Here is a 12,224-nt window from a genome sequence, read left to right as displayed (position 1 = left end):
TTGTCTTTAACCCTTGGCATTTTAATTATGATGTGTCTTGGTGTGGCCTTCTTGTTTGGGACTCTCTGTGCTTCCTGGACTTATAAGTCTATTTATTTCACCAGGTAGGGGAAGTGTTCTGTCATTATTTCTTTAAATAGGTTTTCAATATCTTGTTCTCTCTTTTCTCTTCCTGGTACCCCCATAATTTGAATGTTTGTATGCTTGAAGTTGTCCCAGAGGCTCCTTACACTATCTTAATTTTTTTTTTTCTTTTTTCTTTTTGCTCTTCTGATTGGGTGTTTTTTGCTTCCTCATATTTCAAATGTTGATTTGATTCTCAGAATCCTCTACTCTATTGTTGAATCCCTGTAAATTATTCTTTATTTCAGTTAGTTGTATGCTTAATTTCTGACTGGTCTCTTTCCATGTCTTTGAAATTCTCACTAATATCCTTGAAATTCTCACTAAGTCCCTTGAAACTCTCATTAAGATCCTTAAGCATCCTTATAACCATTGTTTTGTACTCTATATCTAATAGTTTGTTTGCTTCTATTTCATTTAGTTCTTTTTCTGGATATTTCTTCTTTTCTTTCATTTGTGACATGTTTCTTTTTCTTCACATTTTGGCTGCTTCTTTGTGTTTGTTTTTATGTATTGGGTAGAGCTGCTATGTGTCCTAGAATTGGTGGAGTGGCCTTGTGTATTAGGTCTCCTGTAGGGCCCAGTGGTTCAACCTCCCCAGTCACTGAGCTGGGCACTTTAGGTGAGCCCCTAGGTGGGCTGTGTGCACAGTCTGGTTGTAGTTGAGCCTTGATTGCTGTTGGCGTCACTGGGAGGAATTGACCTCTGGGCCAATTGGCTGTGAAGACCAGCTGCAACTACAGTGGAAGAGCTGCTGTGCAGGAGACATTTCTATGGAGCAGGACTTGCTTCACTGGGGCTTTGCTGCTCACTGAGTCTACCCCTTGAGTGTGTCACTTGTGGTTGTGTAGAGTTGTAATCTGGTATGGTTTGGAGCTGTCCACCAGAAGCACTGGCTCTGGGGCCTCCTGGGAGGTACAAAGTCAGCCACTGCCTGGGGCCACCTGGAAGGGGCTACAGAGCAATCTGTAGATGACTGCTACTTGTGTTGGGCTTGGAAGTGCCCAGGTGAGGCCAAGCTGTGAATCAAGGCAGGCTACTGTTAATACTGGGTCATGGGCCTCTTATTTGCAGGTATGGAGCATGCTGATGCCAGCTGCTACTTATCTGAGAGATTTTTGGAAAGTCTGAAGCCTGAGCCGGGACAGGCCATTCATATGGAAAAGCACCTGCAAACAGCTTAGGTGGGGCTGCAAATTGGATGGGGTGGATCTCAGGAAATTACCATAGTGCAGCAAACAGTGTGTGCCAGGCTGATGGAAACTCAGATATGACCTGCAGTCAGCTCTGTGACAGGGGAGGTCTCAGCATAAGAACAATGACCCATGGGAGAAAGCTGCCCGCAAGTTCTTGCTCCCAAGCCAGACAATCTAGTTCCTCCCTGTATGTCCCAGCACTAGAGCTCAGAGTGATCCATGTAAGTTCATGCACTGGCCCCTAAAGAGGAACTGCTTGGGTCTCCAGCAGTCTCCATGTCACTCAGCCACAATCCCTGCTGATTTTTTTACAGCCCAAAGTTATGGGGACTTCTCTTTACAGCTCTGGAAACCTGGGTTGGGGGACTGGTGTGTGGCCAGGTCCTATTACTCCTCACAGGAGGCCTCTGCTGCTGAGATATCCCTATGCCACATGTGGGTGTCAGATCAGCCCATTCCACACCTCTCGCATCCTCCCAGTCTCAATATGTTTCTTCTTTATTTCTCTAGTTGTAGGACTTCCATTCAGCCAGATTCAGGCAGTTCTGAATGATGGTTATTCTATATTTTAGTTATAATTTGATGTGGTTGTGGGAGGCGGTGAGTATAGGCATTTACCCTATGCTGCCATCTTGGTTCTCTCGATATGTTTCTTTAAAATAGAAATTACTGTATTAAAAAACAAAAAACCCTTCAGTTTTCCAAAAGCTCATTAAGGCTAAACAAGCTCATATTCACCAAAAGATTGTTTAAAAACACTGTTTGGTGATTAAGTTGTTAATGAAGTAAAAACACATACATTAATTTTTCTACCAGGGAAGTGATTACAAATGTATTTTATATTTTGTAGAAAATATTTGTGAAAATTATGTTCTAACATTTTTTTTTTAAAAAAAGAGCTTTTCAAATGAATGCTGAAGGACCTGGGGCTTGGAAAGAAATTCACATAAACTGGGGTTTGTACTTAGACTTGCCATGTGCTTGGACTTTGCAATTATTTTCCCCTGAAAAAAAGCAGGGGTGTGATAGTTCATGGTTCAGGAACATATATGTCAGATGGTACAACCTCATTGAGGTAGCACAGTCTGTGGGTGAAGATAGAAAACAGGTGCCATCTAGACTATTGATTCACTGTAATCCCGAACAGGTAGCACCTATCCTCCCAGATCACCTCAGGTGGCAAAATGGTAATTATTCCCATCTTCCCAGCTCTATTTAGATGAGTGACCTGAGCATGAAATTCCTAAGAGTTATTTAGGATAAAAAGCACCTTACCAATCAGGATTAGTAAGGATTTATAATGACAATAGGGAGTGTATTATCTGAGCATTAGATGGGGGAGCTGGCTTGGCTTCAATTGAATTTGTCTTGGGTTTCCGCTGAAATGTGGTACTCTTAGCTGGCAGTCTTATAGGCAACTGGGTGGGTGAGCTGGAGAAGCCAGATGCTTCACTCCAGGCATTGAGGAAAAGCGTGGTGACTCCAGCCAGTGTGGTTTCGAACAGTGCACCATGGATTCGTGTTTGTTCTTGGACACACTCTCTAACTAGACTGCAAGCATCTCCGGAGAAGGGACCTGATCCTTGGATTGCTCTGCAAAGCCACTGGCACCAAAACTTCTATACGGAGTTCAGTACTGTGCACCCTGTAAGCCTGATGGAAGCTGATTTAGGGCATTGAAAATGCTCACAAACACTATTTTAAACAATATAATTAGAGTAAATTCTGGACACTTAGCATCTTTAGAGCTAAGAGTGGTGCTCTGGGGGCTGATGTGGCAGGCTTTGTCACACACACACACTCCCCCAGGAAGCTTGTGCTCCTCGTCTCTTGTTTCTAGAGAACATGGGTGCCCTGAAAGAGATGGTTAATCTAGCCTTCTATGGCTCTGGAGTAGAAAAATAGCAAGTTCTGTTTGGTTCTCTCATTAGCATTTAGCACAGTGCTAGCTGGCCGATGAGTCTCCGGTCAGGTTTGTAGGAGAAAGGAGACAGCCCAGTGCAGCAGCTTATGTGTTATCAGGACACTGTTATGGGACTGGAGGACAGCGCCTGTGTGGGCTTAGCCCAGGCCGTTCTGATCCTGAGGTGCATCTGGAGGCTCCACAATCAGAGGAAAGAAATGGAGTCCACTAGGTACAGCTTCAACTAAACCCATTTTGTGCCCCAGGGCATAGTTGACAGTATCTGGAGGCATTTTGGGTTGTAACCACTGGGTGCTACTGGCATCTAGTAGGTAGACGCCAGGGATACTACTACTAGTAAACACCCTACAATGCTCCTGCCACAAAGAATGATCTGGTTCAAAATGCCAACAGCCCAAGGTTGAGAAATTCTCCTTTGAAGGGTGTGGGCTGGGTTCCTTGTTGGATATGAGTTTTGGTGGAAGACAGAGCTGTGAGTTGGATGATTTTTTTTTTTTTTTTGAGAATTGTTATAAGAGTTTATTTGAGCCAAAATTAACAACATATGCCTGGGAGCAAGAAATCAAATGCTCTTGAGAATAATGGTTTTCATTTTCATTTCTTTTTTTTAATTGAATCTTTATTGTTGAAAGTATCACATATGTCTCCTTTTCCCCCTATTGTCCCCTTCTAGTCCCCCCTACCCCTGTCCCAGGCCTTCACCACCCTATTGTCTGTATCCATGGGTTATGCATACAAGTTCTTTGGTTGATCTCTATCTACCCACCCACCCTCCCCCACCTTCCCTCTGACATTCTGCAGTCCATTCTATGCTTCTGTGTCTCTGGATCAATTTTATTAATCAGTTTATTTTGTTCATTAGATTCCACATATGAGTGAGATTATGTGATACTTGTCTTTCTCTGACTGGCTTACTTCACTTAGCATAATACTTTCCAGGTTCCTCCGTGCTGTCTCAAAAGATAAGAGACCCTTCTTTTTTACCGCTGCATAGTATTCCCCGGTGTAAATGTACCACAGCTTTTTATTATTTTTAAGCTCCTTCGTAGCTCTTTGATTTTTTTCCCTTAAAAAAACAAAAACAAAAACCTACGGGCAGAGAGTTGGAAAATGGGAGACATGAAAGAATGTTGGGAAATTAGGATTAGTTTAATCTGAAAAAGTGAAAGTTGAATGCTCACTATTAGCCTTCAAGCATGGAATTTTTTTATTACATAAAGGATGCTAATAAATTATTCTCTTTTGGAAGCATTAGAAAAAGAAATGGTTTATGTTGAGAAGGAAAGATTTGGGTTCCATCCGAAAAGGTGTTTGTTTCTCTGTGTGTAACAATGATAAGAAATTAGGCTAAATTGCTGAGCAAAGTTTTTAAATCACCTTTCACGGACATCCTTTCAGGAAGTGAATGAAGTAGTGCTCATCTGTCTGGGGTGACGGGGACAGCCTTGAACCCAGAGCAGGGTCCCTTTGATTCTGGGCAGCCTGTGGCTCTCTTGTCTTATTCTTTACATGAAAAATGTCACTATTGCTATTATTTTCTCTTAAGAGACAGCCTTTCCTTTTCATCTGCTCACCTCACCCACTGTCTACCCACACTTGTTAGTAGACATTTCAGTGGTTGCCGACCCTCTACTTGCTTCTTTCTTCTCATCCCTAGTTTTATCTCTTGTCCTCCTAGATCACTGTCTGTCCTCCTAGATCACTGTCTGTTGGTTGAGAGTTTTCCAGCACTGGGGCTCACATCAAATGCTGCCCTGTAATTGTGACCCACCAGGGTATACACAAGGAGCTCATCACTGTTCCAGCCCACGATGTGACTGATACCTTGGCTCAGGAAACTTTGAGTCGCATTAGCATTGAATTTTGCTTCCTTATTGGATTGCAATCCTGTATCTAATTTGCTGACCAATATTGTTATCCTTAGATCTTTCTTGATGTTCCTCCAAATCTCTCCTGCCTGCCAAAGTTCTGTGATGGAGGTGATTATTTCCCTTGGAAAGTATTTTCCGGATGGATTTGATTTTGTGGTCTCTGCCCCACATTTGTTAAAGAGGAGGGTGGAAATGATTCAATGCCATTTTTCTGCAAAGTTTTAATGAGAAAGAAGGGAGAATATAGTATCTTTTCCTCTTTTCTCTACAGCCTTATGTCTTCCACTTCCAACCAAGGGTTTATTTCCAAGCATCCGGGGCACAGTACTTATGTGCCTGTGTGGCCCACTTATCTTCATTTAGAGAAAATTCTGTGTCATGACCACAGACTGTACCTTTCCCCAGGACAGCCATCTTGCAATGTTTTTGCCTGGCAAACGTTGGAGACTTTGGATGCATTTTTGTAAGTTTGCTCCTTAGAGTACCTGTCTTTCACACAGACAGTGGCTCATTTGTGCCATATTTCCGGGTGGGCTGTTTTTCCTAATCCTACTGTTCAGAGTACAGTCTTTGAAGTCAGTCTGGTCTTGTCCTCATCCTTGTTCTAACAGTCAGTGTGTTACCTCAGGTGACTTACCTAACTCATCTGTGCATCATTTTTAAAACGAGGTCAATGATAATACTGACCATAGAGAGTGCTCATGAAGATCAAATGAAATAAATTACTTAAAACAGAGCCTAGCACTAGTAATCACTTGGTAAATGCAAAATAGTTACCCAAAGAGCTCTGAAGCAACACATCGGAAGAGCTCTGAGAAACACATCGTAAGCTGAGATGTCAAAGAACCTCTAGGTTCCTGCATGTTATTACAGTGAGATCAAATTCTCACCCGTTAATTCATCTAGACAGGCCCAACTGTGAGCACAGTTGTGATCTTGAACAGCTACGCATCCATGCGCCCTGTAGGAGAGTACGAACAGCAGAGTGAGGGTCGCAGTCCTGGGAGAGTGTGCCGTTCTGACTCACTGTGTAATTCTCCCTGCCCTGTTCTTTGCCATCAGTCGTCACGTCTTTCCAGGTTGGCATTCTGCCAGTGTGCCACTCTTCCCTCTTAGTCCCTGTTGATAAATCAAGTCCATTTTGGTGGGCTCTGCTTTCAGATGTGGTCTAGAAACCACCTCTTCGTCCCTTTGTAGACCATGGCACTTAGTGTTGCTTGGCCTCTTGGAAGTTAGGAGTATCCCACTTGTCTAGATAGTAGGGAAGCGGGTCCTCTGCATCCTGGCTCCCGGATGCTGTACTTGCTTACCATCTGCCACCTTGGGACCCAATCCCTGAAGCGACATCAGCAGTTTCTTAGAATGTCATTGTGGAGGTGACCGGTGCCTTAGCTCCTTCCTTACTGCCCGGGCCCTTTTCTTGTCTGCACCATATATGGGAGGAGACTCTCCAAGTAGCGTATATAAAGACATTTTCGTGAATTAGGAATATTTATTATAGTTTTTTAAAAAATTATTTAGATATATGTGTATGAGAGCTTGGATCTGTCTATGTGAGGCCGGGTTCTTAACACCCTGCACGGCTACTTTGACTCACAACCAATGATATACGGGTTGTCCTTTAATCTTAGTAGGAGAATTCAAGGGTATCATACCCCAAAATAAAACTAGGATATAAAGGAGGGCTGAGGGGTTTCCATAGCTCCAATTACTGCATCAGGCCAGGAAGCAAAAGCCAAATGAAGACGAGGAGTGCAGGGACAAAGCCACAGAGACTCGGCGGCACTCCTGTAGACCCTCTCCTGCTGCACAGCACCCCAGCCCCTGATCTCACCCCAAACTTGCAAAACCTCTACTGGCCCACAAAAGCTCTACCAACCTAAGAATCCCCAGGATATGTCAAATTTGAGCTGAAATCAGCATTTACTCTCATGTGCTTATCCATAGCAGGTCTTAGTAAAGTTGAGCCCAGGTCAGTCTCGGCATCTGTAGCTCACAGACCACCAGGAGCAGAAAAGATGAGCCGCAAGCCTGAGTCAGGTGCTGTATGTTCCTGTCAGGACCTGCTGACTCCCATTTTTTTGAAGTTTGCACTGGCTAAGGTGTTTTTATCGTAGTCCTTAGGCCAGCAGAAAATCCAGCTCTGTTGACTTCTGTGTATCTCAGTTCCACTTTAACTCCAGTCAGGAAATTCTTCACTGATTGTCAATGACCATGGAGGACCCTGGGACTTTATAGATGGAAAGTGCAGCTTCTGGTCTCAGAAAGGTCTACAGAGAGGAGAGAGTACAAATAAAACACCTCTCGTTCCACGTGCTCGGTGCCTGCGGGGAGCCAAGGGAAGGAATCCTGCTATCTGCCTGGGCTGGTGCCCGGTGGGATGGAAGGGGAAGGATGGAAAGAGGAACAAGAAGGCTTCTTGTGGAGGTGAAAAGCTGAAACACAAGTAGGAGTTACTCTGGCAAACATCCTGGGAAGATGGGAGAGCAAAGAGCATGCATGAAGGCTGGAAGTTGAGGGACCGTGGTACGTTCTCAGAGCTGCTGAGAATTCCGTGTGGGTAAAGTGTAGGGCTGGAGAAGGGTCTGGCAGGGAAAGGAAGAGAGTGACAGGGGTGAGGTGGGAGAGGCAGGCACCACCAGGCAACTCTGGATGGATCTCATGGGCCAGGGAGGTGATAGGGGGCTTTCTATGATTTTGCAAAACCTCCTTCTGGCCATGGTGTGAAGAAGGGATTGGCATCTGGGAGCAAAGCCAGGTCCATTGAGAGCCTTCATCCTAAGATGGTCAAAGATGCTCAGCAAAGAGAACCAAGGGCTCCCATTTCCCAAAGGGATGGAAACGCATTTTGTGTGTCAAACGGGACAGTTGATGATGGGCTGGGACACCAAGCCAAGTTCGCTCCATGCCCATGGTTGGGAGCTCACTGTTCCTGCACTCTTTCTGGTTAACAAAGTAAAAAAGGAAACACAGCTTCAGCTATGGGACATGTGAAAATATCTTGTGAAAGAAAGCAGCCAGAAAAGCTCAGGCAGAGAGCGGAAAAAGGAAAAATTTGCAGAGTAACAATGGATTATAACAAAAATGCGAACCCTTGTCAGAGAGGATGTGTCTGACTCACTGTGCAACAGGGAGCTAAGCAGAGGGGGGCTTGCAGCTGCCTGCTGACAAGAAAGGGACAGGGGAACTTCAATAACCTGCGTTTAACTCGTTTCAGTTTGTATTTAAGGATAACGCGAAGAATCTAACCACCGAAGAAGTGGATGTTGATGGATCAGTTGTCACCATCCGTGGTGATTCACTTGGAGGCTTGGGTATAAAACAAAGTTGAGGCTAAGAAATGTCTTTGATGGTATTGTCTTGGAGTACAAAGAGTGTCAGAATTTATTACTGAGGGCTGACATTTATGAAGCACTTAGCATGTGACAAGCACCATTCTCACAGCTTCACACGTCACTCCTTTAATCCTCAGAGGAGCCCAGGAGGTAGGTTGTATTACTTTAGTGTCCCCATTTTACAGATGATGAAATCAAGACACAGAGCTTATGCAGCTTGCCCAAGGCCACACAACTAGTGAACTGGAGAGCAAGGGCTGAAATCCAGGGGGTCTGGCGGCAGGGCCACTGCTGACCATCCAACTGAGCATTCTCTGAGAATGGTCCAGATGCGCAAGGTGAGCCAATTAGATGAAATGGAAATGGATGTGCATGCTGATCAGAGCTGTTCATGGGCCACATTTGACAATTTTGAATGCATTTGGGATAACAGAGTTGTGGGAAAAAGCCACACAGCAAAAACCAAAAACAAGAAATCTCAAAGCAAAACAATGGACTCCGTGCAGCTTTGCTGGAGGCAGGGAGCCTGCGCCTCCTGCGGAGGATGTGTGGGCAGGAGGGCTGGGTGGGAGGAGGGTCAGCTGCCAGGAAGAGCTCACGGAGTAGAGCAGGTGCCAGCACAGCAGGGGATGTGGGCCAGGAGCTCTGCCATGTTGTCTCCCCAAAGCCTGTCTTCAGGACCCCGCCCTGAGGTGGGAGCCCAGCCGTGCGGGACCAGTTCAGCCCTGGCCCAGGACAGTCAGGCAGGTGTGGTCACAGAGCCACAGAGCTGTGGTCCCGCAGAGCCACCAGAGTCACCTGCTGCACTCCCTGTCCGGGTGTGACCGCATCACCCAGCTCAGAGCAAACACGCGAGTTTTCTGTCCTTACAACCCCCCGGGATATCTTGGAGAAGAAGTGCTGCTTCTTTGGGTGGGCAGGGTTTTGTGAAGTGACCCGCGTTTCTTTAAATGCTGAGGCGTCTGGTCCCCTTGCTTGTTCATGGTCTCCTAGACAGTGAGAACTGGAAAGAACCTCTACTTCCAACTCCCTTACCTTACAGAGGTAGACACAGTCTTGGGGCGAGAGGTGCTCAGCAGGGCCACCCGCTGGTTGGTGGCCAGGGCAGAAGTGGGTCCAGTTCTGCATCCAGCCCAGCACCCTTGACTGAGCCGGTGGTACTGACGCTCTGCTTTCGGGAAGCGCTCAGTACAGATGACCAATGAAGTGGCCAGTGACGGGAGATTAACAACATCTCTTTTTATTTGTTTTCCGGTCTGTTTGCTGGTTTTCTGTTTCCCCCTTTCCTCTCCCCACCCACCCTCCCATGTCTGACATCTCCATGTTGGCCTCCTTGTCCTCAGGTTCCTTGTACTCTCTCTCCTGAGTTGTTGCTGCTTCTTTTCTTCACTTTCATAGTTTTTATTCCTCTCTCCTTCTCTGCCCCACCTCCCTCTACCCCAAACACACACACACACACACACACACACACACACACACACACACGGACGTACACACTCCCGCTGGCTCACAGTCCTTCTCTGGATTTAGAGAGAGACAGAGACAGACTGGCTCCGTCCTCCCCCTCAGGAGTGCTGAAACCAGTCCATCTGCTGTGGATCTCGTTACTATTTGAAATTTTGCCTTATGGAGAAAGAGAGAGGCTAGGATTCCTACATTTTCTCACTCTTCTCTTTAAACACAAGGAAGTAGATGTTTCTCACCTAATAAGCAATTCATAAAAACTTGGCAGGGAATAGGGACGCCATATCGACATCCCCTTTTAGGGGAATTAGTGTAGTGCCTTTGCAGACGGGCACGTCATGAATTTTTGATGACTGAAGTGATGCACGCTAGTCGTGGCTTAAGCACTAGCTCATGAATCTCCATGGAAATCCGTCTTCCTCCTTTGAATTATTTTGCCATGTCAGATTGTAGCAGTTTTGTCAGTAGGAAGGCTGAGGCTAGAGCAGTCCGTCATTAACCTCGGGGCTAAAGGCTGAGTGTAAGGGAGGCTCGGGGCCCAGACTTTCAGAGAGGGGCTGTAGCTACTGAGGCCTGCAAGCGGTGGGGGGGGGGGGGGGGCAGTGACCTTCAGAGCTCCTTCTAAGAATGCATTCTGTACTAATGGCCCTAGAGGGGAATCCCCCCAGCCAGGACTTCTCAGCGGTACCTTCCCTTCCAACCTGGACACATTGGGGCGACTCGCTGCAATGCAGGTGCTATCCTCCTTCCTTTTCAGTCCTCGCGTGCAGGGCTGACGTCACTCGGCATCCCCAGCACCCCAGGAGCACCTGCACACGGCTCCTGCTCTGCTGTCTCCATGCCCGCTCACAGGCTCCCCCACCCGCTCCCCTTCAAGTCTCGCTTTCCGGGTCCACTGGCCTTTTTCACTAGGGCACACACAGGGTTAGACTTCTGCAGGTCAGACTTCTCCCTGTCCCATCCAGTATGCCGCGGAGGCCAGAGATGAAGGGGGCTCTTATTCCATGTGTTTCGGTTGGAGGGCCTCCCCCCCACCCCCGCTCCTTCTCCTCCCACCCCACCTCCTCTGCACACCCTGCCGTCTCCTCCCTCTGACCCAGGGCGACTGTAAGACTGCGGCAAGGCTCAGCTGTGTGGAGAGAATTTGAAATGCAAGGCTCCATTTTGAAAATGCACAATGTCATTCTGAAAAGCATGGGGTCCTAGAGGAAGGCAGTGGCTTTTTGCTTTAGTCTTTTAGGTCTTTGCCTTCGTGTTTTTATAGTTGGTGAGGAATGTCCTACGTCCACGCCCTCAGGAGGCGGAGCCATAGCTGTTGGCTAGCGTGGGTCGGCAATGCTGTCAGAGGCTGGGGAATCCACTAGTCTTTCCCCCAGGGGTCGAATCCAAACTGCAGACCTACGCCCCTCTCACTCTAGCTTCCCGCAATAATCTGCCTGCACAGGACTGAATTATGGGGCCTTTTCCTGGAGATACATAAAGACATCGTTAGACTTCTTGAAGGAGTGCCAGGGGGTTGTGGAGAAGAGCAATACTTTCTTCTGCATCTCAGCGCTTTCTGCCCAGGCTCCCCGGGGCAGGACGGCCCTCCGGGTGCGGGTGCGTGTGGAGGAGTGGAAGGGGTGGGTTGTCACCATGACATTTGGAGACAGGAATGCTGCACACTCTGCAATGCTGCTGCAAGCTGCACTGTGAAAAGCTGCCCCACCCCAAAGGCTAGGACGCCACACAATGCCACAGGGACAGAGATAGAGTCCCTGTGGAGGCCAGGATTCCAACCCCGCCATTTGACGAAGGAGAGAGCCGTGGCCTGGAAAGGGAAAGTGGTTTGCTGAAGGTCACAGAGCTGGAGGCAGAGCTGGGGCAGAGCTGGGACAGGAGTCCAGCCCCGGGTTCTGAGTCCAGGTGTCATGCTGCAGAGGGACGGGGATAAGGGGGCCCCCCGCCCCAGGAGCAGGCCTCCCAGAGCAGGACCTGGGCAGGCCCTGGTGGCGGGCTACTTGGCGCCTGTATCTGTGATTCTGGAGTTGAGCTAACGTGCCCCTGGGCTCAGTGCTGCCGGCTGATTCGGCACTGCTGCTGCCCTTGCAGGGAGTGGGTTTGCTTGCTTTGTTCAGATTTTCTTCCTCCCTCCAGGAAACACGCAAACAAGCCCTGTGTTTAGGAGCAACACGAGTCAGCTTATGAAACACCTTCCCTCGGGCTAGAGGAAGGGCTCTCTTGGCGAGGGCCCATGGGTGGGATGGAGGGAGGATGGAGGAGAGGCTCTGGGTGGGTGGGCAGCAGGGGGCTGGGCATCTCTCCTTAGCTC

The sequence above is a fragment of the Cnephaeus nilssonii genome (assembly GCF_951640355.1).
Source record: "Cnephaeus nilssonii genome assembly, chromosome: 6".
NCBI lineage: Eukaryota > Metazoa > Chordata > Mammalia > Chiroptera > Vespertilionidae > Cnephaeus > Cnephaeus nilssonii.
The sequence above is the reverse complement of the archived record's forward strand: the minus strand, read 5'-3'. Positions refer to the sequence as shown.